The 24,769-nt window shown below is 54.2% G+C and overlaps 1 pseudogene; it reads right to left on the reverse strand.

The window, feature by feature from the left end:
• Window positions 1-15,366: 15,366 nt before the first annotated feature.
• On the reverse strand, window positions 15,367-23,358 carry LOC147596633 (olfactory receptor 14A16-like; annotated as a pseudogene).
• Window positions 23,359-24,769: the final 1,411 nt, after the last annotated feature.

A 24,769-nucleotide genomic window follows, 5' to 3' on the forward strand; every position in this document is an offset into this window, starting at 1 on the left:
AGGCCGTGACAGTGCTGCCCATCGCTTGTATGTGGCAGCTGCCATGAGCCCTGTGTGTCCGGGCTGGGAGGGGAGAGCTGGGATCCTCCTGCAGCAGAATCAGAGAGAGGGTGGAGGGTTCTGGAGAGCTGCACTTGGAAACTGGGTTCCTCTGCTCTCAGCACGGTCCAGGTTCTTCTACGGGGAACATCGGAGTGTGATCCTCCTCAGGCTCAAGGAGCTGCAGGGAAAGGGCAGCTGAGAGCAGGGCTGATGGACAGACCAGCTCTCCGTACCCTGCACTAAGGGACAATCCCTTTGCCTGTCAGCACCCACAGCGTTTCACTTGGAGCGCAGCAAGAATGCCAAGGATTTCTGCCTCAAAAGCACTCCTCAGTGGTGGTGATGCAACTGGAAAAGAGTAAACAAACCCAGATTCCCACAGCTCTGCTCTGCGTTCGGGTGAATTGGGAAGGACAATGCTGAGAAGCTCTTTGGTATCAAAAGTGGATTTAATCTGAGATCACTGTGCTCCTATTTGCCTACTGCTGCAGGGCAGGACTGACACCTTCAGAGCCCAGGGCAGAGCCCCCACCTCCCAGTGGCACCCTCAGCCAGCACCACCTGGCCCTCACGAAAGGAGCCTGCCAAAGACCTTCCAGAACAGGGAGAGGCACTCTGGGGGTTTTCCATGAGAACTGGAATAGGTTTTGGTCAGAGAAGAGTGCCCTGACTTCTCACTGCCTTTTCCTCCTTGTCCAGGTCCCCATGCACAGAGGGAGCCGATGTCCAACGGCAGCTCCATCACCCAGTTCCTCCTCCTGGCCTTCGCAGACACACGGGAGCTGCAGCTCTTGCACTTCTGGCTCTTCCTGGGCATCTACCTGGCTGTCCTCCTGGCCAACGGCCTCATCGTCACTGCCATAGCCTGCGACCACCGCCTGCACTCCCCCATGTACTTCTTCCTCCTCAACCTCTCTGTTCTTGACCTGGCATCCATTTCTACCACTGTCCCCAAAGCCATGGCCAATTCCTTGTGGGACACCAGGGGCATCCCCTATGCAGGATGTGCTGCTCAGTTCTTTCTGCTTTTCTTCTTGCTTGGAGCAGAGTGTGCTCTCCTCACCATCATGGCCTACGACTGCTACGTTGCCATCTGCAAACCCCTGCACTATGGGACCCTCCTGGGCAGCAGAGCTTGTGTCCACATGGCAGCAGCTGCCTGGGCCAGTGGGTTTCTCAGTGCTGTCCTGCACACGGCCAATACATTTTCACTGCCACTCTGCCAGGGCAATGCTGTGGACCAGTTCTTCTGTGAAGTTCCCCAGATCCTCAAGCTCTCCTGCTCACATTCCTACTTCAGGGAAGTTGGGCTTCTCATTGTTACTTTTTCTTTAGCTGTTTGGTGTTTTGTGTCCATTGTTGTGTCCTATGTGCAGATCTTCAGGGCTGTGCTGAGGATCCCCTCTGAGCAGGGACGGCACAAAGCCTTTTCCACATGCCTCCCTCACCTGGCCGTGGTCTCATTGTTTATCATCACTGCTGTAGTTGCCCACCTGAAGCCTCCCCCCATCTCCTCCCCATCCTTGGATCTGGTGGTGGCAGTTCTCTATGTGCTGGTTCCTGCAGCAGTGAACCCCTCATCTACAGCATGAGGAACCAGGAGCTCAGAGATGCCCTGAAGAAGCTCATTCCGTCTGTTGTCTTCCAGCAGCAATGAGCTGCCTGTGCCTCTCCATGAGTGTGTTCTAGTGTATCTGGGGAATCTCCTGTGCTCTGGGCACTTACACCTGTCAATCCATTTTCTCCAAGAATGTCTGCATGCACTCCACTTCTCCAGATCCATGAAGACCCAAAAGTCTTTGCAGATGTTTCTGGCCCAATGGAACAGCTGGCCTCCCATCTCACATCTGTAATAAAAGGGAATTTCCTCAGTGCCGGTGTCTGGAAATTTTCCTTTTCTTCCAAGGCTGAAGGGAGGAGGGCATGGGGTAACATAATAGGGGCTGGAGTGAGCTGTCACTGGTGGCCCTGTTTATCGTCCACTTCCAGCACTGGACACTCTCCACAGGTTTCTGGGTGAGTTTTGCTGCACGGCCGTTTCCCTCCTCCTGCTGGGCTCAGCGACTGCACTGGGGGAATGGCCACCCCTGCCTGGCCACTCTCCTTGTCCAGACCCTGGCAGGCCCTGGAGCAGGGCTGTCTGCGAAACCCCACGTCAGATGTGGAGAGGGCTGGGTGGGCCCAGGACCTGGGGGAGGCTGTCTCTAGTAGGAGGAGCAGAAAGGGGACAGGGCACAAAGGGATGTCTTGGGGATTATGTGAGACAGACTGTTCCTCACACCGAGTACACCCTTTCCCGTGCTGTGCCTGAACACTGGAGCAATGAGAGCATGTGTAGGGCAGTGGGACTGGGCTGGGACAGGACAGGGCACTGGCAGGGGATGCCAGGTGGTGACCACCTGGAGTTGGTGGCTGCGAGAAAAGTCTAGAACAAAACCAAGAGCTTCACTTGCTGTGTTAGAGACTGAGTGTGAACAAGGGAAATGCAGGGCTGCTGCTTGCTGGTGCAAAGGAGCTGTACCATCCAGCCGTGACCTCAGTGGAGACGTGTGAGGTGAGGAAAAGTGATGCAAGTCCAAGGTGGCCAATGAGGGAACTCCTGGGCTTGGGGTGGCGAGGAGCAAGGTTGTCCAAACAGACCAGAAAGGACTCCAGTCTTCCACACCCTCCAGGAGTCACCTGGCTTGACGTACCAGCAGACTGTGGGGTGGTTCAACCAACCACGAAATTGAGGACCTGTGACCATGAGGCTTCCTCCAAGGCAAGGCTCTGTGCGCGCCAGCCTTCCCTTTGCCTAGCGCTCACCTCCACCTCCTCACTCACCTGCCTGCCTTCCTGAGGAGCCCTTGCCATCACGGCTGCCCTCCCACCACTCCAGCTGTCCCACCAGGGCTCTGCGGTCCCCGTGGGGGAGCACGTTGCTGCCTGCCCAGCATAAATGGAAGTGGCAGCGCTGGGCTGGTGAACGGACAGGAGAGGCAGGTAAAGGGGAAGGATTCTGCAAGGATGACTGAGAGGTTAGTCCTCTTGCCACAAGAGGCTGATCCAAGGAGCGACATCGTAGGTGGATTTTGAAGTCCCATTTTTGGAAACAGCCCAATTGGCCAGGTGCTGAGGCAGGCCCAGTGATGTTGCCCGGAGTGCCAGAAAACCCACCCAGCAGTGCTGAGAGCTGGGGAGAGTGGAGATGCAGAGGAAGGTGCAGAGGCCATGGCTGGGAGGTGGACTGGGAGGCCATTTCTACTGCAGCAACCTGACTGACTTGCAGGAGGGCAGATACTGTGACGTCATCGAGCACATCCCAAAGCCCAGTGCAACAAAGTTGACCTCTCAGGCAGAGGAGAGGGGTAGAGGTAGGAAAGTCAACATGGTTGCTTGTGAGGTCACTTCATGACAGCACTGTGATTGGCCAGGAGCAAGCAGGCGTCATGAGGTCATCAAGGACACCAGATGGGAAGACTGCAGACAGATGGAGACACCTGTACACGACATGGAAACTACGGGTCACGACATGAGATATTATGGGATGTGACAGACAACAGTGTGAGATGGGATGAGAAGTGTGGGCAGCACCGTGAGTCCCAGCTGGGTCTCACAGCTGGCTGCAGACGTGAGAAGTGGCCAGACTGCACAGAGGGGAGCTTTGGGGACCTTCTGGGCAGCCAAGTCTGGCTAGGCCATCAGTGCCTGGGGAAGCCATCAATGATGCCACTGAAGTCCCAGAGGATCTCGGCAAAAGAATCCACATGATCAAATTTGGGTGCAGATGGAGAAAACCCGAGATCATTGAGGAAAACCTAAGTGCTGAGGGTTATATACTTGGGAAAAGGCTGGCGCAGAGAAAGGGAGGGATCAGTCTGGGTAGTGGAATAAAAAGCCTATGGAATAGGGTGGAGGAGGGGATTCAGGGGGCCAGCTGCACGTGGGGAGGCAGCTGGTCAGTGCTGGTCTGGCCACACCCTGTGTCTGATCACCACGGTCTGGCTTGCTTATTGTACTGGTTTCAGGTGGGACAGAGTTCATGATTGCATACTGGTTTGTATGGGGCTCTGATTTAGATTTTTTGCTGAGAACAGTTCTGATAACACATTGATGTTTAAGTCACTGCTGAGCAGCGCTTGCACAGCGCCAAGGCCTTTTCTGCTTCTCCCACTGCCCCACCAGCGCGTAGGCTGGGGGTGCACAACAGGCGGGGAGGGGACACAGCTGGGACAGCTGACCCCAACCAACCAACGGGACATTCCACACCATGGGAAACTGTGCTCAGCATAAGTGCTGAGGGAAGAAGGAGGAAGAGGAGGCATTCCAAGTTATGGTGTTTGTCTTCCCAAGTAACTGCTGTGCATGATGGAGCCTGGCTTTCCTGGAGACGGCTGAACATCTGCCTGCCGGTGGGAAGCAGGGAATTTACTCCTCCTGTACTTTACTTGCATGTGCAGCTTTGCCTTACTTTTAAAATTTTCTTTATCTCAACCAATGAGTATTTTCACTTTTACCTTTCTGAGTCTCTCCCCCATCCTGCTGTTGCATGGAGTGAGCAAGGACTGGGTAGGGGCTTAGATGTTTGCTGGGTTTACCGCCCACACCTGGCCATCCCTTCCCCAGTGGCAATGCTTTTCTTATTCTGTACCCTCCTTTGGTGTGTCTGAGATGGTTGCTGCTCTATTTTCTACCTTGGTGTCGTAGTTCAGCCCCGATCGGGACCAGACTACGCAGTCTGTCTCTCACTCCCCCCACATTCCAAGAGAACAGGGGGAGATAATATAAAGAAAAAAAAAAAAAGCTCAAGGTTTGAGATAAGTACAGGGAGAAATCCTTAAAGATACCGTTAGAGGCAAAACAGACTCGACTTGGGGAAAACGATTGATTTATTTCTAAAACTAGCAGGAGAATGAGACAGGAAACAAGATAACCTCTCCCCACTCCTCCCTCTTCCCAGGCTTAACATTATCTCTACCACCTTCCCCCCTCTGAGTGGCACAGGGGGGAAGAGGGAATGGGGGTTATGGTCAGTCCATCACACGTTTTACGCCGCTGCTTCGTCGTTGGGGGAAGAACTCCTCACGTTTCTCCCCTGCTCCTTAGTGGGGTCCCTCCCATGGGGGGAGTTCACAGTTTCACAGTTTCGTGGAACTGCTCTGGCGTGGGTCATCTCTTCCACGGGGTGCAGTCCCTCCCGAACGGCTGTCCCAGAGGGGCCTCCACGGGCCACAGCCTCCTTCAGGCACGCGCCTGCCCTGGCGTGGGGTCCTCCCTGGGCTGCAGGGGGATCTCTGCCCCTCTGTGGATCTCCATGGGCTGCAGGGGGACAACCTGCTCCACCATGGTCATCACCACGGGCTGCAGGGGAATCTTGGCCAGGAGCCGCGTTACTCCTCCCCCTCCTTCTGAACTGACCTTGGCGTCTGCAGCCGTTCCTCTCAGAAGAAAAATAAATTCTTCACAGCAGGCAGGCAGATGCCTCTCAGGATCTTTTTACATCTCATTCACATCTCATCTCCTCTCCACTTCTTGCAGCCGGACCGAGTCGCGCCCAGTTGCCGCCCGACGGGAGGCTAGAGGGTGAGGCCTACAAGGCCCACAAGGCTCGCGCCTCCCCCTCTCTGCCCACACTCAGCTGCTTCACATCTTCTCTTCTCTTACTTTTTTTCTGTTTTCCCCTTCTTAAATACGTTATCGCAGAGGCGTTATCATAGGACATTCTGCTACCAATCGGCTTGGCCTTGGCCAGCAGCGGGTCCGCCCTAGGCCCGGCCGAGTCCTCTGAACAAAGGGGAGCGACTACTAGCAGTTTCCTACAGAAGCTGCCACGTTAGGCCCCACTCACTAAACAAAACCAGAGCACTTGGGCAGGAAATCCATGAAATAAGTGCTCCTTGCTCTTACCTGTAGCGTCATGCAATTGCTCACGTTGCTATCGTGATATCAGGCATCTGCCCACATACCAAAGCATCTCAGCCTGTGCCTTGCAGTGTCGCCCAAGGAGAAGGGATTCAGCTCAGGCTGAGGGTGAGAATTCCACCAATGGAACCAAGAATCTCAGCTGTCTTAATTTCCTGTCTTCTTGAAACCTGAGCAAGTGATAGGAAAAAAGGATGCAATGAGAGGGGGTCATCACTGCTTTTTCAGTCCATTCAGAGCTGAGTTTTGTCCTAATATGTACGGTTTAACACTGAACACGGCTGAGGGTCTCTTGGTGCCTGTGAGACAAGAAGAGGCGATTCTTGGATGTAACTCAGTCACTGAAAGGACAATGGCAGTGCTGGAAATAAGTGCGGGAGCAAAACCCCCATGGTGGGTGCAGGCTGTTTGCCAGCAGGTTCCCCTGCAGCCCCAGGGACAGCTGGAGGGAGCCCCGAGGGGACAGAGAAAGTGCCGCCTTGGGCTGGGCCTCTGCTGCTGAGCTGGGCTGGGCTCCTGGCATGGAGGGAGCTGATGGCAAGCGGGCAGCGCTGCAGAGAGACAGCTCTGCCCAGGAGCAGCTCCTCTGCCAAGCGCAGCAGGGCTGAGGGCTCTGCCTGAAGGCAGTGAGGGGAAGAGAGGGACTTGAGAGAGACATTATTAGCAGCCTGGGCTGGGAGGGCAGCTCAGAGCTCACCTGGGGAGAAATCTTCACAGCCATTGACATGGTAAGTCTTAGGCTGCAGGGCAATGCGGTTGCATTCCTGGAAGTGTCTCCTAGACCTGGCACACAGCAGAGTCAGTAGGACCTATTAAGATGACTCTCCTGGCTTTTCTGGCGTGGAGCAGGAGGACACACTGCAGAGCAGGGCTTCCCTGCTGCACCATCAGAGGACTGCACGTGATGTCTCTCTTCTCCCAGGGATGGCTGCAGGGGTGTGCAGGTGTGTGTGTGCAGGCAGAGTGCCCAGGGCTGTCCTTCAGAGCAGGGTCCCTGCACCCCACAGGATTTTGTGCTGGGGCAGGGACTCTGCTGTCTGGCAGCATCAGTGTTCAGACTGTCCAAGGATCTCCCCACAGCTCTGCTAGGAGAAGATCTTCGTCAAGGTAGTGACCTCCAGCAGGGTAGGACAGGGTCCTTCTGCTCTCAAGAGAGTGCTGCATGGGTCAGGGCTTCTCACAGCTTCAGCTCTACCTCAGGACTTATCCAGTCTCCCATAGTCACTGTGTGCTACCTAGGATCCCCATGGAGAAGACACCTCGGTGTTAAGGCCATGGAAATGCTGTCGAGCAGCTTTATGGGGCAACTGCAACGCTCCCGCTGTGTCCCAGTGGGAGGGGAGGAAGGGGATCCTCCTCAAGCACCCTGAGAAAAGGCAAGGAGTCTGTCAATCTGCTCTCTGAACCTGGGTCCCTCTGCTCTCAGCAGTGCCCAGTTTCTTTCCAGGGGAACCCCTGAGTGTGATCATCCTCCAGCTCCAGCCTGCCAGCGCAGGACAGCTGAGACCAGGACTGATGGGCAGAGCCGCTCTCCTCCCTCTGCTCTGAGGGACAGTCCCTTTGCCTCTCAGGACCCACAGGATTTCACGCAGAGTGCACGAGAAATGCCAGGGACATCAACTGTCCAAAACCACTCCTAAATGTGGCAGGTGCAACTGGAACAAAATAAACACAAGAAAACCCCCTCAGCTCTGTTCTGCGGTTGGGCAAATTGCGGACAATGATGTCGAAAAGCTCTTTGACAGCACACGAGTACATTTAATTGGAGATCACCCCGCTGTCCTAGTTCCCTCTCGCTGCACAGCCAGAGGAATTCCTCAGGGGCCCGTTACAGAGGCCCTGCTCCCAATGGTCCTCTCAGCCAGCAAAGCCCAGAGCTCAGGTGAGGGAGCTGCAGAGAGATCTTCCTGAAAAGAGTCTGAGTGCAGGGTTGCTATGAGACGTGCAATAGGCTTTGCTCAGAGAAGTCTGACCTAACTCAGAACTGCCTTTTGCTTCTCAACAGATAGCCATACCCAGAGGCAGAAAATGTCCAACCACAGCTCCATCACCCAGTTCCTCCTTCTGGCCTTTGCAGACACACGGGAGCTGCAGCTCTTGCACTTCTGGCTCTTCCTGGCCATCTACCTGGCTGCCCTCCTGGCCAACGGCCTCATCATCACTGCCATAGCCTGCGACCACCGCCTCCACACCCCCATGTACTTCTTCCTCCTCAACCTCTCTGTTCTTGACCTGGGCTCCATCTCCACCACCGTTCCCAAATCCCTGGCCAATTCCCTCTGGGACACCAGGACCATTTCCTACACAGGATGTACTGCACAGGTCTTCTTTCTATTCTTCTTGTTAGGTGCAGAGTTTTTTCTTCTCACCATCATGGCCTACGACCGCTACGTTGCCATCTGCAAACCCCTGCACTATGGGACCCTCCTGGGCAGCAGAGCTTGTGTCCACATGGCAGCAGCTGCCTGGGGCAGTGGGTTTCTCAACGCTGTCCTGCACACGGCCAATACATTTTCACTGCCACTCTGCCAGGGCAATGCTGTGGACCAGTTCTTCTGTGAAATTCCCGAGATCCTCAAGCTACCTTACTCAAAATCCTACACCAAGGAAGTCAGGATCCTTGTGGTTACATCCTGTTTATTTTTTGGCTGTTTTGTGTTCATTGTTGTGTCCTATGTGCAGATCTTCAGGGCCGTGCTGAGGATCCCCTCTGAGCAGGGACGGCACAAAGCCTTTTCCACGTGCTGGGGGGTGACTCATGTCTCCTTCAGTAAAAGCCCACGGATGGTTCAGTGTGCGCACCGGAAAACATCTCGCGTCAGGAGAAATGCTCTGAGCCCATCCCACAGCTTTGGACGGCTGGGAAGGAGCTCAGTGGCAGCGTGGCCCATCCAGCTGCATCTGCTTCCCAACATGACCAGCACAGCCAGTGGGGGTCACCCCATGGTCCCGCAGCACACTGGCACTGTGAGCATCACTGCCAGCTTGGGGCCCTGTGGGGGTCACAGGGAAGGGCCAGGAGCACCCGGACAGATCAGAGTAGACATGGGGAGAGACCAGACAGGAGCTGACCAGGGCTGGAAATGGCCTTGGAGAAAAAAAAAATCCGGTGTGCAGCTACTCCAGGATAATACCCAGAGTTTGGAGAGCCTAAAGCACGCTCATGGTGAAGAGCCAGATGTCCTCACTGCCTTGGTGCTCCACCAGGCCTGTGAAGTGGCTGGAGAAGGATTGGTGTCCACCACCTGCCATGGCTTAGTGCCATTGTCCCTCCTGAAGGGTGGAACGGAAAGGAAGGCTGGGACCCTGTGTCAGTGCTTGCACTGAACTATTGACCCAGAAGCCACGCCAGTTTGCTGTGGTCCTTCAGTCCCAATGCCCAGCACATGTCCTTGAGATGACCTTCCCCTCCCCATGTGTCATCCTTACCCTAAAAGTCACCCCTGGACAAGGCTCCTCAGCTGGGGCTGTGCTGGAGGACTGGGGCCCAGCTCTGACCACAGAGAGGACAAGGGGTCTCCTGGGTCCTCTGGAGGGCTGGCAGCCTCTGTGACCCCTTTGAGAAAAGGCAGCATAGAGAGGAGAACTTGGGGATCTGTAGACCATCTCCATGCCCATGGGGGCTCTCAAGAAGAGTCCCTCAGTCCAGCTATCCAGCCTGGCTGGTTGCTGTATGAACAGTCAGGAGAAACTGTCCCAGGAACATCATTGCAGACCCCATCTCCTCGTGCCAGCCACAGCCCTACCCCAGGCAGTGCTCTCCCCCTTGTCACTGCGATGGCTCCAGGGACCCCAGAGACCCCTGGTAACACATCGATGTTTGTTACTGGTGAGCAGTGTGGGACTTTTTGGCTTCTAGTGCTGCTTCACCAGAAACTAGACTAAGGCTGCATGAGACTAGACGCCCATATTGGGCCTGACTCTGTTCAACATCTTTGTCGGCAACATGGACAGTGGGATAGAGAGCACCCTCAGCAAGTTCACCGATGACACCAAGCTGTGTGGTGCCGTCGACACACTGGAGGGGAGGGATGTCATCCAGAGGGACCAGGCTGGAGAGCTGGGCCCATGCAAATGTCCTGAAGTTCAACCAGGCCAAGTGCAAGGTCCTGTCCGTGCGTTGGGGCAATCCCAGGCACAAATCCAGGCTGGGTGGAGAATGGATGGAGAGCAGCCCTCAGGAGAGGGACTTGGGTGTGAGGGTGGACAGGAAGCTCAACATGAGAATTTGAATTGGAATTCACCCCTGCAGCCCAGAAAGCCAGCTGCATCCTGGGCTTCATCAAGAGCAGGGTGGCCAGCAGGTCAACGGAGGGGAATCTGCCCCTCTACTCTGCTCTGGTGAGACCCCACCTGGAGTTCTGTGTCCAGTTCTGGAGCCCCCAACATCAGAAGGACATGGACCAATTGGAACGAGTGCTGAAGAGGGCCACAAAGATGATCAGAGGGCTGGAGCACCTCTAGTATGAGACAGGCTGAGAGAGTTGGGGCTCTACAGTCTGAAGAAGAGAAGGCTCTGGGGAGACCTGATAGCGGCCTTCCAAGACCTAAAGAGGGCCTAAGGGAAAGAAGGGGAGAAACTCTTCAGCAGGGCCTGTTGTGACAGGACGAGGGGTAAAGGTTTCAAATTAGAGGGAGTTAAATTTAAATTAGATATTAGGAAACAATGGCAGTGGAATGGTCAGTGGTGGAACAGGAGCAGTTTGCCCAGAAAGGTGGTGGATGCTCCATCCCTGGAAACATCCAAGGCCAGGTTGGATGAGGAAACTGAGCAATGTGGTCTGGTTGGAGATGTCTCTGCTTCTTGCAGGGGGCTTGGACTGGATGACCATTAAAGGTCCCTTTCAACCCTAATGATTCTATGATTCTATTCTATGCTTCTATGAAATGTCATGTGACCAGAGAAAGTCTTCCAAGAAGCGACTGGGGTCATGGTTGGAGAAGCTGAGAGACATGTGTTTCTTTAGCCTGCTGAAGTGGTGGCTGAGAGAACAACAGTAATAGCTCAAGACCGCTTGAAAATTTCTTACCAAGATGACAGCACTTTGTTTTTTGTGGTAAGGAACAGCATGGGAAGGAATAAATGTCAGAAACTGCAGCTTTGGAGGACCAGAGTGGACCTGAGGATAAAGAAATGTCATCCTGAGGGTAGTGCTGTGGTGCAAAAGTCCCTCAGAGGGATTCTGGACCAGCCCATGGCTTTGTGATTGCAGTGGTGATGGAGAGACACCAGTACAGGTAGGGAGAACCTGTTGTGACAACAAGGTTGGGGGTCTTTGTCCCCTTGGCTATGGCTGATGACCCTGCCATTGAGGCCTAACAGGAGACACATCATCCTCAGGGCAATGGGGCACTGTTGTCTACTCACACCCACCCCAGGAGGCCGGGAGCTGTGAAACCGTTCTCCTTCACTTGGCATTGCACCTCCCGCATGTGCAGGAAGAGCCCTGAGCAACACCGAAGGGACAAGAGCTCTCTTCCCTAGGGATGGGGCTCAGGCCTTGCTCATCATCTTTTGTCAAACAAACCAAGGGTTTTCTCAGCACCAGCGTTGCCTGGTCCTTACCTCTCCCTGCCTCTTATCATGGCCTCCAGTTATCTGCTGTAACAAGTCCATGGAGAGGCTGTGTCAGTCGTGGCCCTCAGAGGGACCCAGTAATGCTTCAGGGTCCTTTGGGTTTTGCTTCCGACTTTGACTCCTGGAAAGGTTTGTGCAAATCTCCTCGCAGTCGCTCGGGTTCATGGATTCAGCACCCAAAGCACCCTGGGGCTCATTACCGTGCAGAAAGCTGTCATGTGCCTTTTGGTTTCTACACATGTTTTCAAGTCTTCATGTCTTGTAGAGCTAAGTGGAGATGTTTCAGGGACGTAAGTAAAGAGGTCACAGAGTACTTAATAAAAAGTTAGCTTTGCTTCTTAAGGGCATTTTGTCTACTTCTCCAGGCTACTGAAGAAGGGAGAGCAGCACTCTCCAATGGATGTTGATCCAGGCTGTCTCCTAAGGAGGTCTGGCAAGGAAGGAAAAGCAGTCCCTTGAACTCTGCTTGGACAACCTTGCTCCTCACCACCCCAAGCCCAGCAGTGCCCTCATCGGCCACCTGACAGAGAGGTGAGAAAGGACAGATGTAAACACAATTCATGGTTAATTAGACTCCAGAAAGATGAAGCAAGTTTCTAACTCCCTGAGGCTCAAAGCAGAAACCAGACCGGTGAATGACCAAAGAGCCAGCAGATGAGGAAACCTGGGAGCCATGGGAAGGGCCTGCCTTCATTTAGTCTGCTGAAAGACGTCCTTAGACATCAGGAGAGGTGGAAACACCGGAATGAGGAGGGACATGAAATAACAGAGTAGTGGTGACGCACGTACAGGGGAAGGCCAATGCTTCTCCTCCTGCCATAAGTACACTTCCTCGCAGTTTCCGTTCTCTCATGGTGGGGAAACATTGCCGTTTCTTAAAAGTGCTGGAATGCTTCAGCTGAGGAAAATGTGCTTGTATGTTTTATCTAAATGTAAAAAATAAGACAGTGGACCTTTCCAGTAACATACTAGCTGTCTGGCCATGAACAGGCAGTGCCACTTTTAGGGGCCCTGGGGTACCTGAGGTGCTGGCCTGGGATTGGCATCTGTCACACAGGACCTGTGGGAGACCAGCGCTCCTTGCAAGCTGCAGGTGAAGGCTGGGCAGGAGTTCCCAGGGCATCTGCACTGGCACCGGGTGTCTGTGTCCCTGCAGCTGAAAATATTTGTGTCCTACATCCATTCCCAATCCTGGAAAACTTTTTCCATTTCAAAAAAAAGAGAAAACCCAGAAAAGTGAACAAAAGCTGGAAAGTCTGCTGACACATTCCTTTGCTTTGCATGTTTGTCTTCAGCTCTTCTTCTTTTCATTTGCATTGATATTTACTGACATCTGACAGCCCGACAGGCATAAAAACATGATCATTCTGTGTGGAGCACAGAGCCCCTTGCCCCCTTCCCCACCCCCAATTCCTTGCCCAGGACTTTTCACTCTTTCACAGAGGGAGTCGCGCTGAGGTGCTGACTCTTCTTCACTGGTATAGAAATTGGTGTAAATGGTCACTTGCAGCCCAGGAGATTTCCTGTCCCTAAACCAGAAGGTTTCTGCTCTAGTTAGAAACAAAGCTCAGCATCATCAAAAGATTATAAGAGAAGTGAGGTTGGAAGGGACCTTGGGACGTCTGCAGTCCCCCCTGTTCAGAAACAGGGTCAGACCAAGGTGTTCAAGGCTTGATTCAGTCCGAGTTACAAAACCCCCGAGGGCAGAGACTGCACCGCCTCTCTGGGTGACCGGTTCCAGCACTTGGCTGAGCTCCCGGGGAAAAAAGTTTTCCTTCTGTCCTGGCTGAACCTCTCCTCTTTCACCTTCCTCCCATTGTCTTTTGTCCTTCCACCATGCCCCACGGTGAAGAGACTGACTCTGTATTCTCCTTGACCTCCTCGTTGGTACTGTGAGGCTGGAATGAGGTCCCCCCAGCCTTCCCTTCTCCAGGCTGGACAAGCCCAGCTCCCTCAGCCTCTCCTCACAGGCAAACTGCTCCAGCCCCTGGCTGTCCTGAGGGCCCTGGCTGAACCCCCTCCAGCCTGCCAACATCGTTCCTGAATTGAGGATCTGAACTCTGGATGGAGTGATCCAGAGAATCCCTTCCCCCCATCTCCTGGCCGTGCTCCTGGCCGCACAGCCCAGGATGCTGGTGGCCTCCCTTGCTGCCAGGGCACACGGCTGCCTCCTGTCCAGCTCCCTGCCCACCAAGACCTTTCCCACAGGGCTGCTCCCAGCCAGGTAACCCCCCAGCCTGTGCCATCGGCACCGTGAGTCCCTTGCAGGAGCAGAAATGGGCGTTTGCCCCGGCTGCATTTCCTGACGTCCCTGACAATACGTTCTGTCTGGATTCCTGAACCCTTTCCCTGAGCGCAGAGGCCTGGAGACCATCTCAGCAAGGACAGGCACAGCAGCATTGAGTCCCTCAGCCCCACCTGTGTCTGCTGTTATCAAATCCTCCTTCAGCAGCAGCCCTGCATTCTCCTTGGTCAGCCTTGGTTTCTCACACAGCTATCAAATTCTTCTTTTTGCTCTTGAATTTCCAGCTCCAGTGAGCTTTGCTTTTCCTTCCAACATGCCTCCACAACAAAGGCAATATACACAAATTCCTCCTTGGTAGCCTGTCCTTGCTGTCACCTGCCGGCAGCTGCTTATGGCCCCTGGCAAAACCCTCTCCTTGTGCCGACCCGGCCCCATTGCCCCACACGTGGTCCCACAGCCCCTCTGTGCAGGCACAGCACGGGTGCAGTCAGGCGTGGGGAACGTTCCCCCCATTACGATGACAACGCCAGCCCTCCGTTCAATGTTCCCCTCCCATAACCCCATAACGTCACTTCTGCAGCCTCCCCAGTACCCGACCCTTTCCCTGCGGCTCTGTCCTGCGTGGGGTTTTACAGAAGGCCCTCCTCTGGGGTCTTCTGGGGTCTGGGCCAGGAGAGAGGCCGGACAGGGCGGGCTGTTCCCGGGTACTGGCACTGAGTGCAGCAGGAGGATGGAGCTGGCTTCGCAGCCAGACTCACCCATAAACCTGGGCTGAGCAGCCCGTGCTGGGAATGGCTGGTGGGAGACTGGAGGGTGATGAAGGTCCTGGGCCCCCTTCCCAGTCTGTCCATGCCACCCAGAGTGCAGACTGGCCCGAGGAGATGGAGGCCAGCATCTCCTTGAGTCTGCTGGTGTTGTCTCAAAGAGATCCTTATTGCCCAGTTCTCACAGCCCCTGGGTGCCAGTCCCTGTCCCGAGCACGAGACTCCTCACTCGGGGGTCCCCTGGATGCTCCTGCGGCACCACTGACAGAACAGCCTGCCCGAACTGCTGCATGCAGAAATAGAACTGCTCTTCTGCAGGGATGTCATCTCGGGCATGGCCCTGAGCTGGCGCTGCCGCTGTGCCAAGCACTGGTGCCCACAAGCCACAGAGAGACCATCCAGGAGATCGCTGTTGGTCATTGACCGTTTCCATTGGCACTGGGCACCCACTCCTGAAGGCTCAGCACAGGCCCATTCCCCAGCCCATTGCCCCATGCTCTCCTGTGCTACCCCAGGGAGAACCCCAGCAGCAGCTCATAGGGGCCATTTCTTCAGCCTGTTCCTGACCTCCACCCTGGAAGAAAAAACGCATCTCCAGACACTGGGACTGAGGAAATCCGTTTTATTACACATATGCGGCACAGGAGGCCAGTTGTGCGGTTGTGCCAGAAAAATGTACAAAGACCTCTGGCTCAGACAGGGTGGGTTCATGCACCTGGAAAAGTGGAGTGGATGTAGGCATTCCTGGACAAACCAGATTATCAGACATAAAATGCCCAAAAGACAGAAAGTTCCAGAAAGGAATCAGAAATCACTGCAGAAAAGGCACAAACAGCTTATAGGTACTGAGGGACAACTGATTCAATCAGTTTCTTCAGCGCATCTCTGAGCTCCTGGTTCCTCATGCTGTAGATGAGGGGGTTCACTGATGGAGGCACCACTGAGTACAGAACGGCCACCACCACATCCAGGGATGGGGAGGAGATGGAAGGAGGCTTCAGGTAGGCAAACATGGCAGTGCTGATGAACAGGGACACCACGGCCAGGTGAGGGAGGCACGTGGAAAAGGCTTTGTGCCGTCCCTGCTCAGAGGGGATCCTCAGCACGGCCCTGAAGATCTACACATAGGACACCACAATGAACACAAAACAGCCAAAGAGTAAACAAGCACTAAATACAAGGACTCCAATTTCCCTGAGGTAAAAGTCTGAGGAAGAAATCTTTAGGATCTGGGGCAATTCACAGAAGAACTGGTCCACAGCATTGCCCTGGCAGAGTGGCAGTGAAAATGTATTGGCCGTGTGCAGGACAGCGTTGAGAAACCCACTGGCCCAGGCAGCTGCTGCCATGTGGACACAAGCTCTGCTGCCCAGGAGGGTCCCATAGTGCAGGGGATGCAGATGGCAACGTAGCGGTTGTAGGCCATGATGGTGAGAAGAGAATACTCTGCACCCAATAAGAAGAATAGAAAGAAGATCTGTGCAGCACATCCTGAGAAGGAGATGGCCCTGATGTCCCAGAGGGAATTGTCCATGGCTTTGGGGACAGTAGTAGAAATGGATGCCAGGTCAAGAACAGAGAGGTTGAGGAGGAAGAAGTACATGGGGGTGTGGAGGTCATGGTCACAGGCTATGGCAGTGACGATGAGGCCGTTGGCCAGGAGGGCAGCCAGGTAGATGCCCAGAAAGAGCCAGAAGTGCAAGAGCTGCAGCTCCCGTGTGTCTGCGAAGGCCAGGAGGAGGAACTGGGTGATGGAGCTGCCGTTGGACATCGGCTCCCTCTGTGCATGGGGACCTGGACAAGGAGGAAAAGGCAGTGAGAAGTCAGGGCACTCTTCTCTGACCAAAACCTATTCCAGTTCTCATGGAAAACCCCCAGAGTGCCTCTCCCTGTTCTGGAAGGTCTTTGGCAGGCTCCTTTCGTGAGGGCCAGGTGGTGCTGGCTGAGGGTGCCACTGGGAGGTGGGGGCTCTGCCCTGGGCTCTGAAGGTGTCAGTCCTGCCCTGCAGCAGTAGGCAAATAGGAGCACAGTGATCTCAGATTAAATCCACTTTTGATACCAAAGAGCTTCTCAGCATTGTCCTTCCCAATTCACCCGAACGCAGAGCAGAGCTGTGGGAATCTGGGTTTGTTTACTCTTTTCCAGTTGCATCACCACCACTGAGGAGTGCTTTTGAGGCAGAAATCCTTGGCATTCTTGCTGCGCTCCAAGTGAAACGCTGTGGGTGCTGACAGGCAAAGGGATTGTCCCTTAGTGCAGGGTACGGAGAGCTGGTCTGTCCATCAGCCCTGCTCTCAGCTGCCCTTTCCCTGCAGCTCCTTGAGCCTGAGGAGGATCACACTCCGATGTTCCCCGTAGAAGAACCTGGACCGTGCTGAGAGCAGAGGAACCCAGTTTCCAAGTGCAGCTCTCCAGAACCCTCCACCCTCTCTCTGATTCTGCTGCAGGAGGATCCCAGCTCTCCCCTCCCAGCCCGGACACACAGGGCTCATGGCAGCTGCCACATACAAGCGATGGGCAGCACTGTCACGGCCTTAGCGCTGAGGTGTCTTCTCCACGGGGCTCCTCTCTGGGGCACAGAGAGTCCATGGGAGTGCTGTGACCTTGTGGAGGGCAGCCCGCATCCCAGCACCACTCCCAGGGCAAGAGTCCAAAGTCACAAAGATGGGGTGTCCTGAGGTGAGGGCCACCTCACTGCCAGCCCCACACACTGCAGAGCCCAAAGCTGCGGGGGAGGGGGAGACAAAGGCAGCAAAGAAAGGAGGAGGAACACAGAGAAACAGCCCAGTGCTCCTGCCAAGGGAGGAAGGAGAGGGACAGACAGACAGGTGCTGGGGAATTTGTCCTCAGTGAGGGTCAAGCTGCCAAGAACAAGATGCAGCCTGACAGCCCGTGACAGCAGAGGCTGTGCTGGGGGCCAGAGGACACCAGGAGATTGCTCTGGGAAAGAGCCTGTGCTGCAGGGGATGGCAGGGAGCTGCCCGAATCCCCACTCCTACAGCGTTTCTGGCAGCAGCTCCCTCTCCCTCCCTGCCCATGTCTCTGCTGCCTGCAGCTGTCCCTGCTGGGAGCTGCTTCTCTGTCCCTGGGTCAGCTCCCTGCCACCGCTCACAGACCCCATCCCACCCACTGTGCGCTCAGCTCTGCCCTGCAGACCCCTCCCGACAGCAGGACACTGCCCGGGGGCATCTCTGTGTGCGCAAGGGCTAAGGAGCAGCTCCAGCACATCCCACAGAGGCCAACGACGCGATGCTGTCGTGCTGTCTGTAGGCTGAGCAGTGCCTTGGGGACTCCTTGAGGTTTCTCACAGACCTGTCCATGTACCGGTGCAATGCTCCTGCAGTCTCAGTGTCCTGTCCGAATCCAACACCTCCCTGCCACTTTCCCTGCCCTCTCTCCTATCCCCCAGTGCAGGAGATGAACTGGGGGCCATGAAAGCAACTTTTGCCTCAAGGAGCAACTTCATGGACCTTCCTGCAGAGTATGATGAGGTAGACCTGGCATCTCTTAGCGTAACAGCTAAGGTGTCTCAGAGCACTGTCCACGTCTGACAGATCCATTTCCTTTCCCACCCATCCAAATAATACAAACCTTAATGCCAAGGCTCTGGAATGCAGAAAGTGAGGAAGGAAACCCTTGCTTTGCCTGTCATCTTTGAAAGCACCTCTCCAGAAATATCCTGAGAGTTTAATGTGGAGCTGTAAGCAGTCCTGAACCATGAAGAACGCGTGCGACAGAAGGACACTGACCTGCCAGGGGTCACTCGTTCCCCCCACAGCTTCTCCCCACAGCAGCGCTGGGAGCTCCCCGGGCAGGCTGAGTGCTGAGCCTGGCAGGCGGCAGAGTCCCTGCCCCAGCACACAGCCCCTGGGCTGCAGGGACCCTGCTCTGAAGGACAGCCCTGGGCACCCCTGCCTGCACACCCGCCTGCACAGCCCTGCAGCCATCCCTGGGAGAAGGCAGCCGTCGTGCCCTGTCCCTCTCATGGTGCATCAGGCAAGCCCTGCTCTGCAGCACCAACTTCCCCTTTGAGAAACCAAGAGCCCTCCTGACAGATCCCATAAACTGTCAGATGCACAAGCTCTGGGAGATCTCTCCAGGAACAACAGCTAAATTGCCCTGCACCCAGAGACTTACCACATAGAGGGCTCTGAAGATTCCTCCTCACTGACCTCTCAGCCTCCTCCCGCTCTCAACTGCCTTTAAGTTCTCTCAGCCGCTGCCTCTCTGCAGCGCTGCCCGCTTGCCATCAGCTCCCTCCATGCCAGTAGCCCAGCCCAGCTCAGCAGCAGAGGCCCAGCCCAAGGCGGCACTTTCTCTGTCCCCTCGGGGCTCCCTCCAGCTGTCCCTGGGGCTGCAGGGGAACCTGCTGCCAAACAGCCTGCAGCCACCACTGGGGTTTTGCTCCTCAGCTGGGAGAGAAGAGTCACGTCTTTTCAAGCACTGCCATTTTCCTGCTCACAGACAGAGTCAGCTCTAAATATCACCTGGCCTTGTCCCGTCAGTAGGCAGAATACCCAAAGTGAGGGATCTCCTCTACCCCTGCTGAGGGAAGGGATTCAGCGCAGTCAGTGCAGGCATCTCACCCTGGGTCTGTAGTGCTGGCGCTAGAAGAGGACTCAGCTCCCTTCCATGCACACCACAAACCCACAGGAGCTGGGATTCCTCTTGCCCCTGTTCAGCTCAGCACAAAAGGGCATTTGCCTGTGAGCTCTTTCTCTCAGCTCCCCTCCTCCTTACTGGAGATGGAGGGCAGCAGGGAGTTCTTTAGATGCAAAGCCCTGGTGACAGCTGAGGTGCCCGAGGTGGCCCAAGGTTTGTGCAGGAGACTGCAGGCTCAGGTGGAGCAGTTCTTAGGGACAGGGCAGTGTCTGGGGCTTCATCTTGGAGGCTGTTGGGAAGTTCCTTTGGCAAACTGAAATGACAGCAGGTGCCCACGTTTAGGATAACAAAACCTCTTCCTACTCAGGACATGCAGGGAAACCTGTAGAGGTGTCCATCTGCCCCGCTGGAGTGAGTTTGCACACGGAGAGCTGGGATTTTCTCTTTCTCTTCTCCACCACCTTTATTTGCCAGATCTCCACTGACCATAATGTCTCACGGCCTCCTGCCAGCGCTGTGCAGCCCAGGCCTTCTTCCCTCTGGGTCTGGTGAGAGCAGGGTTTGCTCACTCTGTGGGCACCGACACTGTTGAGGAGGCGGAGTGAGATCTTGGCTGAGTGGGCATCTGGCCGCAAGCCAAGGTCAACCCAGCGCAAACCGTCTCACACAATGCTCTTGTATGGAACCTAGGAAGCTGCAGTCTTGAGAGGTGGGCAAAGAGGGGAGTAAAAGAGTGATTGGATGCATTGGGGTCTCTCCTGGGACTTGATGGTGTTATCAGTGTCCTGGAGCGGCTGACCGAATTTGCAGATGACACAAAACTGAGGCAAAGGAACGAAGCATACAGTGGAGGGCTGCCTTCTGGAAGAACCTTGACAAGTTGGAGGACTGGGCCAACAAGATCCTAGTGGATTTCAGAGAGGAGAACTGCCCAATGCAGTCCCTGGGGTGCCCTGACCTTGGGCACCAGCCCTGGCTGGGCTGCAGCTCAGTGGAAAAGGCCCTGGGGGTCTTGGTGGACAGCACAGCACTGTTCAGTATAGAGAGAAGATTACTGGAAACTTCATAGCAGCATGTCAGTACCTATCAGGCAGTTAAGATGGAGCCAGGCTCTTCATTGTGATGTATGCTGGGAGGACAAGAGGCAAGGGAAAAAATCTGAAAGCAGGTTCAGGTGGGACATGAGGACCATGAGGTCCATCAGGTCATACCCATGAGGTCACACAGGCACTGGAACAGATTTTCCCGACAGGTTGGGCAGTCCCCATCCTTAAAGGTTTTCAAGTCTTCTTTTCCTCTAAATATGGCCTCCAAACATTGAGAAACCAGTCCTGCTCATGCAAGAATGAAGCAAAACCCTATGGCACCAGCACAAGCTCTGCCTCCCCAGGGCCCTCTCCTCTCCATGAGAGAGATCTTCCACCAGCCCCACACTTCTTCCACCTTTCGGCTTTGCAGTTGCACAGGCTTGGCCTGCCTACTTGCCTTCACCACTGTCACCCTTGTAACTGAGGACAAACACATATTTTGGCACTCCCAGTGTCTGCTGGCACCTGCTCCACACCTGGAGCCCACTTGGCCATGGAAAACAGGAGAGGCAAGGTCCACTTGCCCAGCACTGGGCACAGATTTTTCCTGGGAACATGGCCGAGGAGCTGTCATCATGTGTGTCAGCCTGTGGCCTGGCAGGGGTGGATCTGGGACAAGCGCTGCTGAGGCAAGGCTGAAGTAGCTCAGCTGGAGAGCGGGAGAGCATTCCACTGAAGATCTAAAGAGCATTCCCCACCTCCCTGTGCTTCACATCATCGGTCGGTAGAATCATAGGTTCAATTAGGTTGGAAAAGACTCCTAAGAGCCTTGAGCCCAGCCGTTATCCCAGCACTGCCAAGTCCACCACTGAGCCGTGTCCCTAAGGGCTTTTAGATCCCTCCAGGGATGGTGACTCAACGCCTCCCTGGGCAGCCTGCTCCAGTGCTTGGTAACCCTTTCAGTGAAGAGATTTTTCCTAATATCCAATCCAAACCGGCCCTGGTGCAACCTGGAGCTGTTTCCTCTCTTGCTGTCACTTGTTCCTGGGGAGAAGAAACAAACACCTACCTTGCTCCAGCTCCCTTCAGGCAACTGGAGAGAGCAATAAGGTCTCCCCTCAGCCTCCTTTTCTCCAAACAACCCCAGTTCCCTCAGCTGCTCCTCATCAGGTACAAGGACTGTTTCTCACATTGTCTTTTCAGATGCAGGCTATCTGGACAAAGGCCACTTCAATTATTCTCCAGTTTCCTCCTCCCGCCACTATTTCTTCATTCAGATACCTCACACCTATCTGGCTGCTGCTCTGAGCTCCAGGGAGTTAAAAGCTGGCCTGTCTTTCAGAAGCCCAGTTGTCTCCTCAGCCAACTCTTTAATTCTGTCTGTAAACACCTTTGTTTTCTTCTCCATCTGCCTGCCTAAAATATTTCTTGTAAGGCTCTCCTTTGCAGAAAGGCAATCTCATGGGATGCAGCCTGTACTTGGCATGTTGCTGTGCAGTGTGCTTTATTGTCTAGGAATCATTTTCCTGCTCTCTTTGTGAAAAGGAAAATTGCTGCTGTGCCTGTGCGCAGGCAGTTCTCGAAGGAGAGCAGGAGGGAGCTGGCGCAGTGGAGCTGTAACATCCAGCGGTGGAGATCAGTGGAGAAGTGTGATGCAAGGAGCAGTGATGTGAGTCCCAGGTGGCCAATGACAGCAATGGCGAGCTGTGAGAGGTGAAGAGCACGGTTGTCCGTACAGTGTCAGACCACAAGGCACTGCTGTTTCTACCTGTCCAGCCATCCCAAGGAGACACGCTGGAGTGATATCCCTTGGAGAATACTTTTCAGTTTAAAAGAGTTGACAGAAGCAATTAAAAATAAACTTGAAAATGAAGCAGCATTCTTGTTAAGTGCTCGCTGAAATCTTCCTCCTTAACTCCCCTGTGAAACCTCTCTCATTACCTGTACAGATCTTGAAGACTTGAGGAAATCTATAGGGAGAGACACGGCTCGTTAGGGCTTTCTGTATTTTAACGAGCCCCATGGTGACTTTGGGGCTCCTTAAGTGAACTCGAGGGACTGAGAGGAGATTGAAGCAACTTCTCAAGCAGTTAAAGTCAGAAGCAAAGCCGAGAGTACCTTGGAGCATTGATGGGCCCCACTGGGGGCCATTCCTGACAAAGCCTCCCCAGGGACTCGTTACAGCAGGTCATTGGAGGCTGTGAGTGCAGGGAGGCAAAGGCCCTGTGCAGGGGGCTGTAGTGCAGAGAAAACTCTTGGTTTTGTCAGAGAGCAGAAATGGCCAGAGCCCCCGGCCCTGGGAAGGCAGATCCTGTCCCTCACGCGTGGCTCAGGGCTCTTCCTGGGGGCAGGGAGATGTGAAAATGACCAATGCCCAGCGCAGAAAAACTGTGCCGCGTCTCTGGACTTACCCAAGTAGAGGCAAAGTGAAAAAAAGTCCACAACCCAAAATCCTGTTTCTCCTGGAAGACCTGAGTGGTGCGGGCAGCTGCCGTAGCTAAGGGGACAAAGACCGTGGTTCCTTTAGGCCTTTCAGTCTCGCCAGAACCCTTGGCCATCTCTGCTGTGCTGTGTCACACTGTCCATGCCTGCGTCTCTTTCCTTTTGCCTGATAACACCAATCTTTATTTCCAACCTAGCTCTCACCCTGGCATTTTCCTGCCCTCACCGATGTCCCTGCACCCTCACTGGCTGTTGTTGAAACACAAGCCATGGGCTGAGCCAGACTCTCTCTGGGTGGCCTCTTGCCCCACAATGCCACCCTTTGATTGGATTTCTTTTTCCTCACCTCCAAACTGGACCTTCCAGGCTGCACTTTGTGGAGGTTTTCTTCTCTTCCCATGACCAAGAAACGGTCTACAATCTGAGACATCACCCTTCAAGCAGTTGAAGGCTACTGCTGTAGTGCGCTGGTCCTCCACGTCAAATGGCTACAGATGCCCAGGTTCCTCATCTTCTCAATACAGGCCCCAAATCCCAAAAGTCCAGGAGAGCATTGCCCCTTCTTGGGTCAGGGATCACCTTCCACCTTCCCTTCAACCAAAGCCTTCCAGCTGATGTGTGTGGACTTCCAAGTCCTTAGTTATTACCATCCTTCTTCTCACCTTTGTCAGGTGGTTCGGTGATCCTGACCAGGAGACCGTTGTACATCAAGGACTTAGTGATCCACAGAACAGTAAACCTGAGTGTAGTTGTCATGGATGGGCCATTCAGATCACTTAAAGAACCACAGTCAACAGCATCAGCAAAAGTGATTTTATTGAAATGCGATGTGTAACATTGCGACTTGACAAAGGCTGATGGGAAGGTTCAGCCTGAGACTGCATAGAGGATGTAACAATGATTCAGAGTCACCAGCACAGAATCACCATTACCAATACAAAATCCTGGTGCACTGTGATACCAGGCCATGTGCGATGTCGGTCACGTACCAAAGATTTGCTGTTTGTAAGAGATCTCTCAGCCTGGAGGTGCAAACGGGAGAGGTGTCCCAGCTCAAGGAGAGATCAGCGCCATGCAGCCACGGCGCTGGGCAGGGAGAGCTCAGGGAAGGCTCCCTTTGGCTGTCGTATTTACGGGATCAAGTGGTTGGCTTGTAGTCAAATTGCATGTGATGGGAAAGGTGTGCATGAGACTGCTTGTACCCACAGCTTTCTCTGTCCCTTGAGAAATGAGTCCTGGAAAAGCCACGGGCTATTCATGTGTTAATCGTGTGATGGATGTTCCAAGCTGATAGGCATCGATGCTCACTGTGTCACTCATTATGATGCCCCTGGATTCCATTTTGAGTTCCAACTGAATATCTCTCTGCTGAGCTGGGAGGACGCTGTCCTTGCAGACCAGCTGTACTGAGCTCTGCTGCTCTTCCAAGCTTCTGACCGGTGGGTCCCCACTGTGGATACCACTGGTGGGCACTGCTTGAGAGCAAAGCAATAACAGTGAGGTCTGCTCAGCTTCTCCACCCTTCACTGCTCACAGCTCCATTTAGATGTGAAATGCAAATTGGAACTCTATGAGTATAAACATGTCCTTGGGACACAGTTTCTCCACTCAAAGCGTTCGTAGGAAATGCAATTTTCTATCAACTGCAGAAATCTGGATTTATATAGAGGGAGACCTCTTCTCCCTGCCTTTAACACCTTAACTGCTACAGACACCTCATTCTCTCTGTGCACTTTCATTTGTCTCACAAATCCCTCACAATATCCAATCTAAACCTCCCCTGCCGCAACTTGAGGCCGTTTCTTCTCATCCTGTCATTAGTTCCTTTAGAGAAGATTCCAGTACTTTCCCCCAACCACCTCCTTTCATATAGTTGGAAAGAGTGATGAGGTCTCACCTCAGCCTCATCTTCTCCAGACTAAGCAATCCCAGTTCCTTCAGATGCTTCTCAGCAGACTTGTGCTCTAGACCCTTCACCAGACTCATTGCCCTTAATTGGATGCACTGCAGTGACTCCTCAGAATCATAGAATAGTTAGGTTGGGAAGGGACCATTAAAGCCCATCCAGTCCAACCCCCCTGCAAGGAGCAGGGACATCTTCCACCATATCAGGTTGGTCAGAGCCTCATCCAGCCTGGCCTTGAACATTTCCAGGGATGGGGTATAC

This window comes from Chlamydotis macqueenii, chromosome W (genome assembly GCF_036417535.1).
Source record: "Chlamydotis macqueenii isolate bChlMac1 chromosome W, bChlMac1.mat, whole genome shotgun sequence".
Lineage (NCBI taxonomy): Eukaryota > Metazoa > Chordata > Aves > Otidiformes > Otididae > Chlamydotis > Chlamydotis macqueenii.